Below are 8,255 nucleotides of genomic sequence, written 5' to 3' on the forward strand. Positions count from 1 at the left end.
GGCATGGAGGCGTACATTCCTCACTCTTTTTCTTGCCCTAAACCTTCTAAACCTTGGTTTAACACAGCTTGTTCTCGTGCTATACATGATAGAGAGGTTGCCCACAAAAGGTACTTAAGCCTTCCATCACCAGAATCTCATGCACTTTATATTTCTGCCCAGAACCATGCCAAGTCTGTTCTCCAACTAGCCAAAAACTCCTTCATTAACAGAAAATGTCAAAACCTTTCAAGATCTAACTCCCCTCGTGATTTCTGGCATCTAACCAAAAATATCTCCAATAACTTTGCTTCTTCTTCTTTCCCTCCTCTATTTTAACCAGATGGCACCACTGCTATCACATCTATTTCTAAAGCTGAACTCTTTGCTCAAACCTTTGCTAAAAACTCTACCTTGGAGGATTATGGGCTTGTTCCTCCCTCTCCTCCACCCTCTGACTACTTCATGCCACCTATTAAAATTCTTTGCAATGATGTTTTCCATGCCCTCGCTGGCCTAAACCCTCGGAAGGCTTATGGACCTGATGGGGTCCCTCCTATTGTTCTCCGAAACTGTGCCTCCGTGCTTGCACCTTGCCTAGTCAAACTCTTTCAGCTGTGTCTGTCAACATCTACCTTTCCTTCTTGCTGGAAGTTTGCCTACATTCAACCTGTTCCTAAAAAGGGTGACCGTTCTAATCCCTCAAACTACCGTCCTATTGCTTTAATTTCCTGCCTATCTAAAGTTTTTGAATCTATCCTCAACAGGGAGATTCTTAAACATCTATCACTTCACAACCTTCTATCTGATCGCCAGTATGGGTTCCGTCAAGGCCGCTCTACTGGTGATATTCTGGCTTTCCTTACTGAGTCTTGGTCATCCTCTTTTAGAGATTTTGGTGAAACTTTTGCTGTTGCCTTGGACATATCAAAAGCTTTTGATAGAGTCTGGCACAAAGCTTTGATTTCCAAACTATCCTCCTACGGTTTCTATCCTTCTCTCTGTAACTTCATCTCAAGTTTCCTTTCTGACCGTTCTATTGCTGCTGTGGTAGACAGTCACTGTTCTTCTCCTAAATCTATTAACAGTGGTGTTCCTCAGCGTTCTGTCACCCACTCTCTTCTTATTATTCATTAATGATCTTCTAAACCAAACTTCTTGTCTTATCCACTCCTACGCTGATGATACCACCCTGCACTTTTCCACGTCTTTTCATAGACGTCCAACCCTTCAGGAGATAAACATATCACGCAGGGAAGCCACAGAACGCCTGACTTCTGATCTTTCTAAAATTTCTGATTGGGGCAGAGCAAACTTGGTATTGTTCAATGCCTCAAAAAGTCAATTCCTCCATCTATCAACTCGACACAATCTTCCAGACAACTATCCCCTCTTCTTCAATGACACTCAACTGTCCCCCTCTTCTACACTGAACATCCTCGGTCTGTCCTTTACTTATAATCTGAACTGGAAACTTCACATCTCATCTCTAGCTAAAACAGCTTCTATGAAGTTAGGTGTTCTGAGACGTCTCCGCCAGTTTTTCTCACCCCCCCAGCTGCTAACTCTGTACAAGGGCCTTATCCGTCCATGTATGGAGTATGCTTCACATGTCTGGGGGGGTTCCACTCATACTGCTCTTCTAGACAGGGTGGAATCAAAAGCTTTTCGTCTCATCAACTCCTCTCCTCTAACTGACTGTCTTCAGCCTCTCTCACACCGCCGCAATGTTGCATCTCTAGCTGTCTTCTACCGCTATTTTCATGCTAACTGCTCTTCTGATCTTGCTAACTGCATGCCTCCCCTCCTTCCGCGGCCTCGCTGCACAAGACTTTCTTCTTTCTCTCACTCCTATTCTGTCCACCTCTCTAACGCAAGAGTTAACCAGTATTCTCAATCATTCATCCCTTTCTCTGGTAAACTCTGGAACTCCTTGCCTGCTTCTGTATTTCCACCTTCCTATGACTTGAATTCCTTCAAGAGGGAGGTTTCAAGACACTTATCCACCAATTTTTGACCACTGCTTTGACCCTTTTAAGGGACTGGCATTTCAGTGGGCATTTTTTTTTTATTAGATTTTTGTTGCCCTTGGCCAGTATCCTTCCTACATAAAAAAAAAAAAAAAAAAAAAAAAAAAAAAATCAATGTGATTTTCAGACACACTTCAGTCACAAGATGAATGCAGTCAGCTACAGCATGACATAGACAAGCTATAGACAGTTGAGAGAGGAAGAAGTCAGTGGCACCCTCACCTCAGACAAGACAAAGCTAACAATTGATAATGAAAGGTGACATTATTCTCTTTAAAGGACTCTATTATTATTGTACCCATGAAAGCTGTTCTATTTTTTATTTATTTCTCTGTATTATAAGTATTTTGTATGTAAACTCCGATCACAATCTCATATCTTTATCTTGTCCTATCACTCCAATCCCTCCTCAGGATCCCCCTAAGTGAAGGTGCCTCTGGCATTTTGCCTCTGCTAGTTGGGGGGACCTGAGGAGGTACTTTGCTGATTTTCCTTGGAATGACTACTGCTTCCGTGTCAGAGACCCGTCTTTGTGTGCTGAGCGCATAACAGAGGTGATAGTGTCTGGCATGGAGGCGTACATTCCTCACTCTTTTTCTTGCCCTAAACCTTCTAAACCTTGGTTTAACACAGCTTGTTCTCGTGCTATACATGATAGAGAGGTTGCCCACAAAAGGTACTTAAGCCTTCCATCACCAGAATCTCATGCACTTTATATTTCTGCCCAGAACCATGCCAAGTCTGTTCTCCAACTAGCCAAAAACTCCTTCATTAACAGAAAATGTCAAAACCTTTCAAGATCTAACTCCCCTCGTGATTTCTGGCATCTAACCAAAAATATCTCCAATAACTTTGCTTCTTCTTCTTTCCCTCCTCTATTTTAACCAGATGGCACCACTGCTATCACATCTATTTCTAAAGCTGAACTCTTTGCTCAAACCTTTGCTAAAAACTCTACCTTGGAGGATTATGGGCTTGTTCCTCCCTCTCCTCCACCCTCTGACTACTTCATGCCACCTATTAAAATTCTTTGCAATGATGTTTTCCATGCCCTCGCTGGCCTAAACCCTCGGAAGGCTTATGGACCTGATGGGGTCCCTCCTATTGTTCTCCGAAACTGTGCCTCCGTGCTTGCACCTTGCCTAGTCAAACTCTTTCAGCTGTGTCTGTCAACATCTACCTTTCCTTCTTGCTGGAAGTTTGCCTACATTCAACCTGTTCCTAAAAAGGGTGACCGTTCTAATCCCTCAAACTACCGTCCTATTGCTTTAATTTCCTGCCTATCTAAAGTTTTTGAATCTATCCTCAACAGGGAGATTCTTAAACATCTATCACTTCACAACCTTCTATCTGATCGCCAGTATGGGTTCCGTCAAGGCCGCTCTACTGGTGATATTCTGGCTTTCCTTACTGAGTCTTGGTCATCCTCTTTTAGAGATTTTGGTGAAACTTTTGCTGTTGCCTTGGACATATCAAAAGCTTTTGATAGAGTCTGGCACAAAGCTTTGATTTCCAAACTATCCTCCTACGGTTTCTATCCTTCTCTCTGTAACTTCATCTCAAGTTTCCTTTCTGACCGTTCTATTGCTGCTGTGGTAGACAGTCACTGTTCTTCTCCTAAATCTATTAACAGTGGTGTTCCTCAGCGTTCTGTCACCCACTCTCTTCTTATTATTCATTAATGATCTTCTAAACCAAACTTCTTGTCTTATCCACTCCTACGCTGATGATACCACCCTGCACTTTTCCACGTCTTTTCATAGACGTCCAACCCTTCAGGAGATAAACATATCACGCAGGGAAGCCACAGAACGCCTGACTTCTGATCTTTCTAAAATTTCTGATTGGGGCAGAGCAAACTTGGTATTGTTCAATGCCTCAAAAAGTCAATTCCTCCATCTATCAACTCGACACAATCTTCCAGACAACTATCCCCTCTTCTTCAATGACACTCAACTGTCCCCCTCTTCTACACTGAACATCCTCGGTCTGTCCTTTACTTATAATCTGAACTGGAAACTTCACATCTCATCTCTAGCTAAAACAGCTTCTATGAAGTTAGGTGTTCTGAGACGTCTCCGCCAGTTTTTCTCACCCCCCCAGCTGCTAACTCTGTACAAGGGCCTTATCCGTCCATGTATGGAGTATGCTTCACATGTCTGGGGGGGTTCCACTCATACTGCTCTTCTAGACAGGGTGGAATCAAAAGCTTTTCGTCTCATCAACTCCTCTCCTCTAACTGACTGTCTTCAGCCTCTCTCACACCGCCGCAATGTTGCATCTCTAGCTGTCTTCTACCGCTATTTTCATGCTAACTGCTCTTCTGATCTTGCTAACTGCATGCCTCCCCTCCTTCCGCGGCCTCGCTGCACAAGACTTTCTTCTTTCTCTCACTCCTATTCTGTCCACCTCTCTAACGCAAGAGTTAACCAGTATTCTCAATCATTCATCCCTTTCTCTGGTAAACTCTGGAACTCCTTGCCTGCTTCTGTATTTCCACCTTCCTATGACTTGAATTCCTTCAAGAGGGAGGTTTCAAGACACTTATCCACCAATTTTTGACCACTGCTTTGACCCTTTTAAGGGACTGGCATTTCAGTGGGCATTTTTTTTTTATTAGATTTTTGTTGCCCTTGGCCAGTATCCTTCCTACATAAAAAAAAAAAAAAAAAAAAAAAAAAAAAAATCAATGTGATTTTCAGACACACTTCAGTCACAAGATGAATGCAGTCAGCTACAGCATGACATAGACAAGCTATAGACAGTTGAGAGAGGAAGAAGTCAGTGGCACCCTCACCTCAGACAAGACAAAGCTAACAATTGATAATGAAAGGTGACATTATTCTCTTTAAAGGACTCTATTATTATTGTACCCATGAAAGCTGTTCTATTTTTTATTTATTTCTCTGTATTATAAGTATTTTGTATGTAAACTCCGATCACAATCTCATATCTTTATCTTGTCCTATCACTCCAATCCCTCCTCAGGATCCCCCTAAGTGAAGGTGCCTCTGGCATTTTGCCTCTGCTAGTTGGGGGGACCTGAGGAGGTACTTTGCTGATTTTCCTTGGAATGACTACTGCTTCCGTGTCAGAGACCCGTCTTTGTGTGCTGAGCGCATAACAGAGGTGATAGTGTCTGGCATGGAGGCGTACATTCCTCACTCTTTTTCTTGCCCTAAACCTTCTAAACCTTGGTTTAACACAGCTTGTTCTCGTGCTATACATGATAGAGAGGTTGCCCACAAAAGGTACTTAAGCCTTCCATCACCAGAATCTCATGCACTTTATATTTCTGCCCAGAACCATGCCAAGTCTGTTCTCCAACTAGCCAAAAACTCCTTCATTAACAGAAAATGTCAAAACCTTTCAAGATCTAACTCCCCTCGTGATTTCTGGCATCTAACCAAAAATATCTCCAATAACTTTGCTTCTTCTTCTTTCCCTCCTCTATTTTAACCAGATGGCACCACTGCTATCACATCTATTTCTAAAGCTGAACTCTTTGCTCAAACCTTTGCTAAAAACTCTACCTTGGAGGATTATGGGCTTGTTCCTCCCTCTCCTCCACCCTCTGACTACTTCATGCCACCTATTAAAATTCTTTGCAATGATGTTTTCCATGCCCTCGCTGGCCTAAACCCTCGGAAGGCTTATGGACCTGATGGGGTCCCTCCTATTGTTCTCCGAAACTGTGCCTCCGTGCTTGCACCTTGCCTAGTCAAACTCTTTCAGCTGTGTCTGTCAACATCTACCTTTCCTTCTTGCTGGAAGTTTGCCTACATTCAACCTGTTCCTAAAAAGGGTGACCGTTCTAATCCCTCAAACTACCGTCCTATTGCTTTAATTTCCTGCCTATCTAAAGTTTTTGAATCTATCCTCAACAGGGAGATTCTTAAACATCTATCACTTCACAACCTTCTATCTGATCGCCAGTATGGGTTCCGTCAAGGCCGCTCTACTGGTGATATTCTGGCTTTCCTTACTGAGTCTTGGTCATCCTCTTTTAGAGATTTTGGTGAAACTTTTGCTGTTGCCTTGGACATATCAAAAGCTTTTGATAGAGTCTGGCACAAAGCTTTGATTTCCAAACTATCCTCCTACGGTTTCTATCCTTCTCTCTGTAACTTCATCTCAAGTTTCCTTTCTGACCGTTCTATTGCTGCTGTGGTAGACAGTCACTGTTCTTCTCCTAAATCTATTAACAGTGGTGTTCCTCAGCGTTCTGTCACCCACTCTCTTCTTATTATTCATTAATGATCTTCTAAACCAAACTTCTTGTCTTATCCACTCCTACGCTGATGATACCACCCTGCACTTTTCCACGTCTTTTCATAGACGTCCAACCCTTCAGGAGATAAACATATCACGCAGGGAAGCCACAGAACGCCTGACTTCTGATCTTTCTAAAATTTCTGATTGGGGCAGAGCAAACTTGGTATTGTTCAATGCCTCAAAAAGTCAATTCCTCCATCTATCAACTCGACACAATCTTCCAGACAACTATCCCCTCTTCTTCAATGACACTCAACTGTCCCCCTCTTCTACACTGAACATCCTCGGTCTGTCCTTTACTTATAATCTGAACTGGAAACTTCACATCTCATCTCTAGCTAAAACAGCTTCTATGAAGTTAGGTGTTCTGAGACGTCTCCGCCAGTTTTTCTCACCCCCCCAGCTGCTAACTCTGTACAAGGGCCTTATCCGTCCATGTATGGAGTATGCTTCACATGTCTGGGGGGGTTCCACTCATACTGCTCTTCTAGACAGGGTGGAATCAAAAGCTTTTCGTCTCATCAACTCCTCTCCTCTAACTGACTGTCTTCAGCCTCTCTCACACCGCCGCAATGTTGCATCTCTAGCTGTCTTCTACCGCTATTTTCATGCTAACTGCTCTTCTGATCTTGCTAACTGCATGCCTCCCCTCCTTCCGCGGCCTCGCTGCACAAGACTTTCTTCTTTCTCTCACTCCTATTCTGTCCACCTCTCTAACGCAAGAGTTAACCAGTATTCTCAATCATTCATCCCTTTCTCTGGTAAACTCTGGAACTCCTTGCCTGCTTCTGTATTTCCACCTTCCTATGACTTGAATTCCTTCAAGAGGGAGGTTTCAAGACACTTATCCACCAATTTTTGACCACTGCTTTGACCCTTTTAAGGGACTGGCATTTCAGTGGGCATTTTTTTTTTATTAGATTTTTGTTGCCCTTGGCCAGTATCCTTCCTACATAAAAAAAAAAAAAAAAAAAAAAAAAAAAAAAATCAATGTGATTTTCAGACACACTTCAGTCACAAGATGAATGCAGTCAGCTACAGCATGACATAGACAAGCTATAGACAGTTGAGAGAGGAAGAAGTCAGTGGCACCCTCACCTCAGACAAGACAAAGCTAACAATTGATAATGAAAGGTGACATTATTCTCTTTAAAGGACTCTATTATTATTGTACCCATGAAAGCTGTTCTATTTTTTATTTATTTCTCTGTATTATAAGTATTTTGTATGTAAACTCCGATCACAATCTCATATCTTTATCTTGTCCTATCACTCCAATCCCTCCTCAGGATCCCCCTAAGTGAAGGTGCCTCTGGCATTTTGCCTCTGCTAGTTGGGGGGACCTGAGGAGGTACTTTGCTGATTTTCCTTGGAATGACTACTGCTTCCGTGTCAGAGACCCGTCTTTGTGTGCTGAGCGCATAACAGAGGTGATAGTGTCTGGCATGGAGGCGTACATTCCTCACTCTTTTTCTTGCCCTAAACCTTCTAAACCTTGGTTTAACACAGCTTGTTCTCGTGCTATACATGATAGAGAGGTTGCCCACAAAAGGTACTTAAGCCTTCCATCACCAGAATCTCATGCACTTTATATTTCTGCCCAGAACCATGCCAAGTCTGTTCTCCAACTAGCCAAAAACTCCTTCATTAACAGAAAATGTCAAAACCTTTCAAGATCTAACTCCCCTCGTGATTTCTGGCATCTAACCAAAAATATCTCCAATAACTTTGCTTCTTCTTCTTTCCCTCCTCTATTTTAACCAGATGGCACCACTGCTATCACATCTATTTCTAAAGCTGAACTCTTTGCTCAAACCTTTGCTAAAAACTCTACCTTGGAGGATTATGGGCTTGTTCCTCCCTCTCCTCCACCCTCTGACTACTTCATGCCACCTATTAAAATTCTTTGCAATGATGTTTTCCATGCCCTCGCTGGCCTAAACCCTCGGAAGGCTTATGGACCTGATGGGG

The sequence above is a fragment of the Scylla paramamosain genome, chromosome 6 (genome assembly GCF_035594125.1).
Source record: "Scylla paramamosain isolate STU-SP2022 chromosome 6, ASM3559412v1, whole genome shotgun sequence".
Lineage (NCBI taxonomy): Eukaryota > Metazoa > Arthropoda > Malacostraca > Decapoda > Portunidae > Scylla > Scylla paramamosain.